This window comes from Prionailurus viverrinus, chromosome F2 (genome assembly GCF_022837055.1).
Source record: "Prionailurus viverrinus isolate Anna chromosome F2, UM_Priviv_1.0, whole genome shotgun sequence".
NCBI lineage: Eukaryota > Metazoa > Chordata > Mammalia > Carnivora > Felidae > Prionailurus > Prionailurus viverrinus.
The window spans coordinates 47,968,562-47,981,904 of NC_062578.1; the positions used below are offsets into that span (position 1 = coordinate 47,968,562).

General features: G+C 38.4%; 1 protein-coding gene across 4 annotated transcripts in view; it reads right to left on the minus strand.

Annotated features, from left to right (window-relative positions):
- NCALD (neurocalcin delta) overlaps positions 1 to 13,343 on the minus strand; it is a 404,877-nt gene that overhangs the window by 155,513 nt on the left and 236,021 nt on the right. For 3 of the 4 annotated variants that reach the window (XM_047842836.1, XM_047842837.1, XM_047842838.1), the window contains exon 4: positions 5,577 to 5,663. The gene's annotated coding sequence lies outside the window, so the exon portion shown is untranslated. Of the gene's footprint in view, positions 1 to 5,576; positions 5,707 to 13,343 lie in introns of those variants that run through there. The other variant, XM_047842839.1, reaches the window with a different exon arrangement.

Here is a 13,343-nt window from a genome sequence, read left to right on the forward strand (position 1 = left end):
ATTTATGCAATATTAAGTCTTCCCAGGCACCATAGTGTGGTAAAATACCACTTTAGAAGATCTATTCATGCATGATTACGGTAATTTTCAAATGTCATTTCTTAGCTGAACAGTGGCAGAGAGAACACACATTCTTCCATGTTCAGAAACATTGATTAAACCACAGATATTAAGGGAACATTAAACCAATACACTATTGTAATAACTTACACTAAAATGTTAAGTGCCAGCACCAAAGGACAGAAGAGTGGCACTTTTTTCTCTCTGTTGTTCTCAGCCTCCCATCAAACTAGAATTGAACTCATTAAATGTGCCTCATTTAAGTTTCTATGTGTCACCTAGAGGCTCTTAATTCTTGCAGCTGAATGCGTTGGAGTCTTTTTAAGATTCCCATAAGCGTATCTTTTAAAAAATTAGGTGATCCACCAAGTAAGTTTTAAACTTTGAGGGTAAAATTTTATACAGTTTTAATAAAACAATCCTCTCAAAGTGTAGGCACCCTCCCCCACAGGAAAATGTATTACCATGTTAGAATTTCACAGGTTTGGCTGAGTAAAAATCTAATTGGTTACCCTTCTAGCTCAGGTTTCATAATATCATTTTTTTTTTAATTTTTTTAATATTTACTTATTTTTGAGAGAGAGACAGAGCATGAACGGGGGAGGGTCAGAGAGAGGGAAACACAGAATCTGAAACAGGCTCCAGGCTCTGAGCTGTCAGCACAGAGCCCGACGCGGGGCTCGAACTCATGGACTGTGAGATCATGACCTGAGCCGAAGTCGGATGCTCAACCGACTGAGCCACCCAGGCGCCCCCATAATATCATTTTTAATTGTGATGTAGGAACTACAGAATTATAAAGACACCATCCTGTTAAACTGAAAGCTATGCATCTAGGATGGCACATGTTTTCGATACAATATAATACCAAGCTAGAACACAGGATTGGGAACCAGTGACTATGATATACTAAAGCAATGGTTCTCAAGTGAGAAAGTGAGTTTGCCCCTCCCAAGAGGCATTTGGCAATACTAGAGATGACTGTCATGATGGGGGGGGGGGGGCGCAGGAGGAGATAGTATTGGTACCAGCATGCTACCAAACATTCTCCATGCATGGGACAGCCCCTCACAACAGAATGATCTGATCCAAATGTCAACAGTGCGCCTGAGAAACCCAGTACTAAAGGATCACATGAACATTTCCATTACTTTTGGCATATATGGGAATAATAATTTTGATTCATACAATCTGAAAATCAAAAGTCAGGAAGTTCCTGGGGACTCAAACAGATTATTATTAGGCCTCCCTTTGCTATAATGAACTCTCCTCCCAGTTTTGCAAGCAAGACCCGAAGGTGACCCTTAGAGGTGCCCTGGTTTAGTTCCATCAATGGTGATACTTTATATGCAGATATGCAAACGCTGTCATCAGGGAAGCTTCAAGGAGATCTTCAGAAAAGACAGGCATGACTGAAAATTCGAACAAGGTTCCAGATGTGTATTATTTTCGGAGTCGTAAGGCACTGATTTTAAGATGGACCATCAATTAAATAACAGCTTTTGGGAATGTGGCAAAGAAATAGCTTTTCTTAAATGTGTACATTGATTGTGGGATGTGAATCTTTTTTTTAGAGATGGTAAATGTGCAAAATTTACAAAATATATTAAGTGTGTAATAAGATGTACTAAGTTCTTTTTGTAAAAAGAAATAGACTGAAATACTCTCTCTTAGATCCTTCTCGATCAGTGTTAGCTTCCGTTGTTTTCATTTAAATCTTTGTATTGCTCCCCTCCTGCTCCCCGCACCGGTCCAAGAAGAGGAGGTAAGGTGCCAGGTGGGCTGTGGTATCATGAGATCCTCAGAAACAAGAATACAAATCTCACAGCTTCCCTCTCTTGGAGTTTCACCCGAGTCTTCAACTGTGAGTTGCGTACAATGAAGAACACCCATGCTAAGCATGGTCTTAGCGCTGCTAGAACATATAACTTAATGAAACAAAGGAATAACTACACTTGGATGCAATACAATAAATATCTGAAATTATTTTTAAAATTCCACCTAAAAACTACCCACACCACTTATACACAAACAAAAACTTACCATAAGACCTATATATTATTTCCTTATTGGCACATTATCTGCTTGTTTCACTAGAATTTAAGATCCATGTGAATAGGGATCTTGTCTCGTGTTTATTGGCTGAATGAGTGAATGAATGAGTGAACATCATCTCCCAAAGAGCAGAGTCATTATAAAATTGCAAGTTTCTTTTATTTTCACACTAGTGACACAGGTCAATAGGACTCACTGTGTATAATAAGCTACTCACATTCATTCACTCATGTATTAGTCTCTCATAATCTGTTCCTGCCACCTTTCTAGCTTTCCCTCTTTCTCTCCAGCTACAGTGCCCTTGGTTCAGTTCCCAGTAAGCTCCATCTTCCCTGATACCTGAGAGCCTCTGCCCAGAACACCCTCTTCCATGTTCGCAATCTCTTCAAATTTCTTCAGGGAAGTCGTCCCTGATCACCACTTACCTAGATGTAGTGCCTGTGTTTTATGCTCTGTTTCCCATGTTTGTTTGTTTTTTTCCCCATCATAGTAATGGTCACAGCTGTAAAATGTGTGCAATTATTTCATTAACATTTCCCTCCCATCCCACACCCCTCAACTACAGGCAGAAACCATGCCTATCTTGTTCCCCATGAATATTGCCATCATTTAACACAGGGCCATCACATAGCCAGTGCTCAATATTTATCGGGTGAATAAATGAATTATGTTTTTAGGAACATTATGTTACCAGATATACAGGTCTAGGATATACTAGATCATTCTCCACTAGGACTCAAGTTAGTAGGTACTTAATCAACACTTTGGGGCTAAATGGAATCATTTATCTACTGTCATTGAACTACATGCTCCTAAGTCTACATGATACTAATGGAACGTATTGCAAAATTGTTGAGAAACCAACTGCTCTCTTTCTATTCTGTTTTCTATACACTAATAAAAACGCAGCTTGGTTTATTTTTTTTTTTTCAATGAATTTTTTTAGCTGTTTTGCATTAAGAACATGGCTGCGTGGAAAATAGTTGTCAGCGAATCAATTATTTGGATGATCAGTATCTGTCTCTATTTGAAAACAGCTGGAAGCAAACTTTAATTATCCCCTAGATATCTGGTGTCTTCTACTCTTGGGCTCTGAGATAATTTCTCCCCATGACTGTTCTTGAATGATAGATATTCTGTTGACACAATAGGTGGGGTTGTTTTTTTTTTTTTTTGATACAGGAGAATTTATAGGTAGATATTCTGTTGACATAACAGGTGGGGTTTCTTCTTGATACAGGAGAATTTATAGGAAATTTACAATAAAGAGTGGTGAGCTCCCAGGCTAGAAGGATTAAAATAATATTTGTAAGAGGAGAAGGAAGGAGGTGTCTAGTGCAAAAACTATAGAAAAATAGAATTCCATGTAATATCGTGTAACTGAGAAGCCAGTTACATAGAAAGCCCTGGGGAAGATATGATTTCTTGGGGATCCAGACAAAATGACTCTAGCCTCAAGGAGCTAAAGAGAGACACCCAGATGACAGGAATCAGAAATAATTGTAAACCTGGAGTCTATTCATATACTTCACTTTAAAATAGTTTCTTTACATGTATCTTTCCTACCTATTGCTATCAGGATCTCTGTCACTTGGTAAGGGTACCTGAAATTCTTGAACAAATTCCAGAATGCACAGGAAATGGGGCAGTATTTGCTAACTTAGGCCATTCATTTGGAAAGTCCCAGTTGGGAGATTTGGCCTCTATTCCAGAGGTCATCCTTATCCCTGCCTTGTCCACGCCTCCCTCAAGACCACAGTAGTCTTGAAGCAGGAAGTGGCTCCTTCACTGCCTCAAGACCTCTTCTGTCAATTTCTCATCCAAACTGTCCTCCTCTGAATCTGGAAGATGCCTTGAATCTGCAGCATCAACTCCAGCGGCCTAGCCTTTCTCTGCTCCACATAAACCAGAGACGAAGTCGAGCCTACCTGGGGCTCACTCACACAGAGAATCTACAGTAAGGAATCACCTGTCTCTGAAATCACAGAAGAGGGACCTGCACACTTGAGGAAGGGCAGGAATGTCAGAAGCTAATCGCAGGCATATGGATTCTCCACACCTCCATGTCTAGGGGAATGGTTGCGTCACACTCCTGCTTTGCTGTCTTTTGGCCAAGAACACATATTTTCCTATTACTCTTTGGTTTGACGTCAGAAAGATCCAAGGAACGAATGCAATGGCTACTATCATGTTTATGGCTGTGATAGCCATAAGTACTTCAACCAGATTATCCCAAGACATAAGAGCCTCTCACCACCAACTTAAATGCTCAATTCTATTTTGGCTTCCACGAGCAATATACTGGAGTTGCGGCTCAGTTCTTGATGATACGAAGAAAGAAAAAATTAGAGTTTGCTTAGCATGACCTCAAATACTTTATTATTGTCCTATGTATCGCATTAAAAGGACTGGCCTACCAGAGTTGGAATACAGACTTTCCCTTTCACATTCTTATCACATCCAGATAAGCCATGTTGCTCATCTAATGCCTAAACTTAATGGGGACAAAGGAAGTGGGACGAAAAAAAGCTGAGTACATTTAAATTTCAATTTGCATCAACTTATTTCCCTTCCCTGCAACACCAGGAAAATACACTTGGTTTTGTTCTTACTCACATTTGTTTTATGTTTGCCATTTGTTCTTCGTTTAAAACTGTCTGGCCAAGTAAACATCAGATTAATATTCACGCCTTATTTACCAACAGCCACAAAAACTATTACCAGGACCTAAGCCATATTACCTTGCCTATAAATCTTGGCTTGGCTCTCATCTGGGGCCATTAGCATATCTTGGAAATTTTCCAAGAACTTCATATATCAGTAGATTTCCTTTCCTGAAAAGCCAATTTCCTAAATATTCAATGAGATGGCTTTCGAGACCCACATCAACAAATTAGGAAATTAATCATGGTCCTAACTTAACAGGAAATCCACTATTGCTGGTACTGCCGTCCTAATTGTACCATAATAGAATTTCAAAAGAATTGTTTCTGAATTACAAAAAAATCCCATCTACTTGCTGCACAATATCTTCTTCAATTTTCCATACCAAATGAGTAGATGTAGAAAGTGAGGAACGGCACATACAGGAAGAAAGTCAGGTTTTTACTTCATGATCATGTCCCCTATTTGTTTTTTTTTTTAAGTAAATTTCTTACACTTAAATGAGGTTCCCATTTGATCAGAGTCACCACAGAAGAGATTTTTTTAAAAAGTAGAAAGGGTGCATAGTTTTCTTGTCACTAATACACAAATTCATCCGGAGTTCAAGTAGAAATGTACACCTCATGGCAAAGCTCTAATGGCAGCTAATAAGCCAGCACGTTTTATTTACCAGACAGCAAACATACAAACACACAATAGCCTAACTAGGATGCAACATTTTTGCCTTCTGAATCATAATTTAAGAATAATCACAACTTAAAACCCAGACATTCAAGAGGTTAAAAAAAGGAACTCACAATAAGCAGTCAGACAGCGCCTCGGATTGCACAGCCTTCCACAGGATCACGACAGATTTTATCACCAGCAGCTCCGTGCCCCTGCAACTGAGATCACTCATAATTAATGAATATTTTATTTGAACATTTGACAGCTCAGTAAGCAGTTTATGTAAGGCCGTTACTTTTATTTCTTCTTTAGTTGCCTTTGCAAACAGGAAACAGGAAACACACCTTCAAGAACACTGACATATCTCAGCCTAATTGGTCTTTGGCTTAAAGTACCCAGGGGCGAGTCTTGTACCACAGGGGAGATAAGTGCAGTCCCCAAAAGCATGAGACTCAGGTCTTAGCACTTCACAGTTTAAAATCATTTAGACAGATGCTATGCAGTCCATTTATTACAGACAGAACCTGGCCTTCTCAGTAACATTCAGGCCTCATAGCCTTAATCCTGGAAGGACTATAAACTTTAGAATAAACTCATGTATATACCAATATATATACATATGTATACATATTATATATAATATAATACACACATATGTGTTTACATATGTACATAAATATATACTATATTAAGTAATGCATTATTTAAAACATATATATGTAATATTTTAAATAATATATATTTAAATAATATATATTAAATATAATATAGTTATTTGTTACGTTATATTATATTATTATATTTATATATTTATAAATATATATTAATAATATATTTATTATATTTATAAACATAAATATATTATATATTATATTTATATAACAGGATTTCCTGTTAAGTTAGGAACATGATTAATTTCCTAATTTGTTGATGATATAAATTAATATATATTAAATAATATATATTTAAAGAATATATTTAAAATAATATATATATTTTTGCCTAAACCATATATTGGAAACGATCACTCAGGAATCTTTTGGCTGCAAATAACACAAACCCCACCTCAAACTCACTGATTCAAATAAATAACAAGACAAGGAAATATTATGGTTCATTGAGCTGGGGAAAAAAAACGTCCAGGTGTACGGTTGGTTTTGGGAAAACAGAGGTTCACCACATCATTTGATTCTCTGGAGTTCTCTTGGCACAGGTATTCTCTGTAGATTGATTTCAACCTCAGGCTGCCTCCTTTCATGGTACAAAAAATACTAGCTGCAGCAATTCAAGACCACTTATGTATCTTTCAAGAGGATAGTGTTAGCATTCTGGCAGTCCCAAATTCTGAGGTCACTCAGATTGCCCATCACTGAATCAGTCACTAATACTTTGCTGAATGGCTTTAAATTAATCAAGGCTTATCCCTGGAGGTGAGGGTAGAAACATTCCAAAGAAAAATCGCATGGGAAGTCACTCAAGATACTGGAAGGGAAAAGGGATTATTATGGAGGAAATCAACAAATGTCCAGCACAACAATTTGGCAGTAACCTGAAGATTGGTATTTGAGGATGTGCATCCATGAGAACACTGTGTTCTCTAAAGATGTCAACAAGAGAATGAGCTGAGGTTCAAGAGATACTGATTACCCAAATCTTTACATTCAGGTGGGCTTTCTGTTAACATTAGATTTGCTCTCTAAAAACATAGGTCACGAGAAGCATCTGGGTGGCTCAGTTGGTTAAACGTCCAACTCTTGGTTTCAGCTCAGGTCATGATCTTGTGATTTGTGGATTCAAGCCCTGCGTCGGGCTCTGTGCTGACAGTGCAGAGCCTGCTTGGGATTCTCACCCTTTCCTTCTCTCTCTCTCTCTCTCTCTCTCTCTCTCTCTCTCTCTCTCTGTCCCTCCCATGTGTATGTGCTCTTTCTCTCAGTAAAATAAATAAAAAAGCTTTAAGAAAAAGAATTTAGGTCAGGATATTTCCATTTTGTTTATGAAATACATTTTATAGTGTATGAAGTGCTCCTGCATTTGATTTTGATTTTCCATTTTGACCTCCAAACAACTCTGTCGGGGGTGGGGGAGGAACAGGCGTTCCCAATGGAAGTTTAGAGAATGGGGCAGACACTGCTGGCTACCTATCCAATTCCCAGCATACTGTTTTTCTTTACAGAACCTTGATTTTGTTCCGGGCAGCAATTTGCCCTGTTAAAACCATAGCTAAGGATGGACAGGTGGAACAGCTTGGACCCTGGAGGTGTAAGCTAACACTACTGCGTAGGCTTCCTGGAAAAGCTCTTTTTAAAAAAAAAAAATGTTTATTTATTTTTTGAGAGAGAGACAGATCACGAGCAGGGGAGGGGCAGAGAAAGAGGGAGACACAGAATCTAAAGCAGGCTCCAGGCTCCAAACCATCAGCACAGAGCCCGATGCGGGGCTAGAACCCAAGAACCGTGAGATCATGACCTAAGCCAAAGTCAGATGCTTAACTGACTGAGCCACCCAAGTGCCCCCTGGAAAAAGCTCTCTAAAGAGCTCTCCACTCGCTTTTTGCTCTTTGTCCTTCCTCTTCTTCATGCCTGAAACATTGATACAAGGCCAGAGATAGAGACATACTTTGCGGTCATGAAGTGACAAGCATGAAGACAAGAGCCACACGCTGTGAAGCCTAAACTGAAAAAAGGAGCCACTACACTAGTCCTGGTTTTCCTGCTCCCAGGCTGTTATATGAGGGGAATAAAACAAAACAAAACAAAACAAAACAAAAAACACCTTTATTTGGCTAAGCTGCTGTAGAAGGGTTATTACAGGAGCTGAACGTACTCTGGATACAAGAAGCTTTTGCAACCACGTAATGACAGATCAAGGCTTAACTCCAGGCTCTTGATTCCTTGTCCAGCAATATTTCCCATAAACAGCAGTGCCTTTCCAAAAGCAGAATCTGTACTCTGAATACCACACAAACAGGCATGTTAAATTTATGCTTTCTTTCTTAACAAATAGCTTCTTTAAATGATCTGAGTCATAGTTCAAATGGTGAGAGGAGATTCATTGCTTTTGTTTTTGGTTTCTTTAGCTTTTTAACACGTGACACTCAAGCACTTACAAACCCGCTAAAGCAAGAATGCCTTGGCTACAGTAAAGGAAACCCATCATTTGACCAAAATTTCTTTCAAAGTTGCCTAAAGGAGAATTGGCCATCTTCCCAAATCTCACCATGGTTGAATTTTCTTCCTGGACCTTCTCATGAACTCAGGTATTAAAAGACAAAAGAGGAGTAGGAACTTGGAAATCACCACTCTGTCCTAACAACAAGTAGAATTCAAGAACTCCTCTTGGAACACGTTAAGACAGGGAAGCACACAGGGCAAATCACTGTCCCCCAGATTAGAGAGATGGACGGATGGCTTCCTTGAGCAGGGACTTACCAGCAGCAACTGCTGCAGGAAGCAGTGCTGGGGTAGGAAAACTTGAACTGTAATTTCTGAATTGCTGGAATTTCTGTGGGGACAACTCTGAGAGTTAAAAGCTCTGGGGGTACCTAGTCAAAAGGGAGCTCTCCCAATACAGTGAGATTTACTTGCAGGACATCTACCAGATTCCCAGAGTAAATATCAGAGAAAAATCCCCTCCAGCTTCCAGAATGCAGAGGGCGAAAGGAACCATTTTGAAATATGCCAGAGCACTCTGTTCTTTTTCTTTTTTAAAATTTATTTATTATTTATTTTGAGAGAGCAGGTTGGGGAGGGGCAGAGAGAGAATCCCAAGCAGGCTCCAAACTGTCAGTGCAGAACCGGATGCCAGGCTTGAACTCACGAACCATAAGATCATGACCTGAGCTGAGGTTTGACTGAACCACCCAGGCGTCCCAGAGCACTCTGTTCTTAGCAAGGCCCACCCTCTGGGTAAACTAGTTAATGAGAGCCTAACCTGCTAGAGTATTATGAGAACCTAACTGACCTGGGAAAGGGAAATACTGAAACCAGTCTCCTCTAGCCTTCAATGTGGGAGAAAGCAAATACTGAACTTCAGTCCACTCCAGCCATCCTGAGAAAAGGGGGAGAAAAAAACTGCAATGCTGTGATGGTCACAGTCCAGAGGCACAGGCTTGCTAAAAGGCTGATCACAGAATGCGTAAAACACCTCCTCTCTCTGAGAACCTCACCACCACATTACTAAAGATCTATTTATAGCAGTTCCTTTCACCTGGTACATTGTATCTGGCTAGCAGGAAAAATTTACAAGGCATTCCAAAAGAAAAAGCGCACACACACACACACACACACACACACACACACGCACACACACACACACACACACACACAACTTGAAGAGACAGAGCAAGCATCAGTACCAGTCAAGGCTGGGAAGTTGGAATTAAAAGACAACAGAGCTCTCACAAAAGGTTGAAATAATTTACTGAGCCAAAAGTCAAGGAAGAATCATACCCAAAGATCAATTCCAGAGGGATTAAGGACTTAGCTGTAAAAAAAAAAAAAGTTATAACGTGGAAGAAAATATAGAACATCTTTCAGACCTCCAAATGGGAAAAGGGTTCTTAAGGCACAAAACTGTTTATTGCAGAAGGAAAGATTGATAAATGTTCCCTACTATAATATTAAGATCTTTGTTTATCAAAAAGTACAATAAAGAGGGACACCTGGGTGGCTCAATTGGTTGAACATCCAACTCTCGATTCGGCTCAGGTCATGATCCCAGTGTTGTTGGATCAAGTCCTGCATTGGGCTCCATGCTAAGTGTGGACTCTGCTTAGGAGTCTCTCTCACTCTCTCCCTCTTCCCCTCTCCCCGGTTCATGCATTCTCTCTCTCTCTCCCCCTCTAAAAAACAAAAACAAAAAAAGTATGATAAAGAAAGCAAAAAACTTGCCAACATCTGCCACAAGTTTGCAGCAAGTAAAATTAACAAAAGGCCAGTTTTTAGATTATATAAAGAAATGTTACAAATCAGTAAAAGACAACCTGATAGAAAAATGAGCAAAAGATCTGACACATTGTCACAGAAGAGAAAAACAAGAATGGTAAATGTACATATAAAAAGACAAGCAACTTCATTTGTTATCAAGAAAATGCAAATTTAGCTGGTGGTGGGTGTATTAGTTGATATAAGCCTCTCAAACAATTTAACCTTAACTCATGAAGTTGAATGCTTTCCGTGCCCTCCAACTGAGCAAACACACTCCTACCTATATTCTCTAGAGAAATTCTTGCATAGCAGCACTGGAAAACAGGCACAAAATGTTTACAACACCTTTCTTAAAAAAAAAAAAAGCTATATTTAACACAAATGCCCACCAACAGGTAAAGAAATAAACTGAGTTACATACATATAATGAAATATTAGACAACAAGGAAAATGAATAAACCATAGCTACAGGCAACAACTTGGGTGAACTGTAAAAGCACAAAGAATGAAAAAAAGCAAGTATTGGTGACTTGTTTTTATAAATAAAACCCAAGAAGAGCACATACAAACAATATTTTTGTTTAGGTAAGCCTACATCTAATACATTTTTATAGTTACATTTCATTTTATCACACGTGAAGATCTGTGTAACCAGCACTGCAATCAAGGTACAGAACTATTTATCACCACACAGAACAACATCCTACTACCATTTACAGCCACACCCATCCTCTCAGCTCCCACCCCTTATCCCTCGAAACCACAAACTTGTTCTCCATCTTTCTAATTTTGTTATGTCTAGAATGTTAATAAGTGGAAACATATAATATATGACCTTTTGATGTTGGGTTTTTTAATTCAGCATAATGCTGAATTGAGATCCCAGGCACTGCCTGTATCCAAGTTGTTATTTGTATCAATAGTTGGCTCCTTTTTATGGCTGAACAGTATCTCACCGTTTGCATGTATATTTAACCACTATTTATATTTATGTATATTTAACCACTATGTATATTTAACCACTATTGTAGGACGTGTTGGTTGTTTTCAGCTTTTGGCTTATTACAAATAAAGCTGTTGGGAAAAATTGTCTATAAGTTTTTCTGCGGACGTAAGTTGTTTCTCTGGGATAAATGCCCAGGAGAGTGACTGCTGGGTCTTATGATTCAGTTTAGGTTTAGTTTTTAAGAAACTGCCAAGCTATTTTCCAGAGTGGCTGTACCATTTTAACCACCATCAATGAATAAGAGATTCAATTTTGCCACATCTTTGCCAGCATTTGGCATTATCACTATTTATTTCAGGCTACTTTACTAGATGTGTAGTGATATTTCATTATGGTCTTCATTTGCATTTCCCTAATACCTAGTAATGTTGAACATCTTCAAGTGCTTATCTGCCATCTATACGTCCTTTTCAGTGAAATGTCTCTTTTTATCTTTTGCCCATTCTCTAATAGAACTGTTTCTTTTTTTAACTAAGTTTCGAATTCTTTATATAGCCTAGATTTAAGTCCTTTGTTAGGTACATGTTTTGTAAGTTTTTTCTCTCCATCTATAGCTTGTCTTTTCATATTCTTAACAGAGTCCTTCATAGAGCAAACATTTTTAATTTGGATGAATTTAAATTTATTTTTTTTCTTTTAGAAATTATGCCTTTAGTGCCATGTTTAAGGACTCTTCACACAGCCAAAAGTCCTGAATATTTTCACCCATGTTTTCTTCTAAAATTTTTATAGTTTAATATTTTATATTTAAAATTGTTTAAGTTTATTTATTTAGAGAGAGACAGAGACAGCATAAACGGGGGAGAGTCAGAGAGAGAGGGAGAAGATAAAGAATCCCAAGCAGGCTCTGCACCATCAGCACAGAGCCCAATGTGGGGCTTGAACTCACAAAACTGTGAGATCATGACCTGAGCCAAAACAGAGAGTCAGACACTTAACCGACTGAGCCACTCAGGTGCCCCTATATTTTATATTTAAATGTATGATCCAATTGGAGTTAAGCTGTGGGGTTTTTAGGTTGAGGTTATCCAGTTGCTCCAGCACTAATGCTGAAAAGAATATCTTACCTCCATTGAATTGCTTTTACATACTTCTCAAAAATCAGTTGGCTATATTTATATGTGACTACTTACAGGTCTTCCATTGATCTATGTGTCCATCCCTCCCTCCGCTATTTCCACAGTCCTCATTATTGTAGCTATGTAAGTCTTGAAATCAAGTAGAGTGATTCCTCCCATTTTATTCTTTTTCAAAACTGGTTTAGACATTCTAGTTCCTTTCCCTTTTTGTATAAATTTTTATTTTATTTTGTTTTTTCATTTTTATCAAGTTTAAACATTTTTATTCCAGTATAATTAACATACAGTGTTATGCTAGTTTCAGGTGTACAATATAGTGATTCAACAATGCTATACATTACTTAGTGCTCATCATGATAAGCACTATTTCTCCATCATCTATTTCTCCCTTCCCCCATCCATCTCCCCTCTACTAACCCTCTGTTTATTCTCTATAGTTAACAGTCTGTTAACTATAAGAGAGTCTCTCTCTCTCTCTCTCTCTCTCTCTCTTAAACTTATTTATTTATTTCGAGAGAGAGAGCAGTGAAGAGGCAGAGAGACAGGGAGAGAGAAAATCCCAAGCAGGCTCCCTTGGTGTCAGCAAGGAGCCAGATGCTTAACCAACTAAGCCATCCAGGCACCCCATCTCTCTTTTTTCCCTTTGTTCATTTGTTTTATTTCTTAAATTCCACATAAGAGTGAAATCATATGGTATTTGTCTTTCTCTGACTGATTTTATTTCACTTAGCATTATACTCTCTAGCTCCATCCACATTGTTGCAAATGGCAAGATTTCATTCCTTTTTATGGCTGAATAATATTCCGTGTGTGTGTGTGTGTGTGTGTGTGTGTGTGTGTGTGTGTACCACATCTTCTTTATCCATTCATCTATTGATAGACACTTGG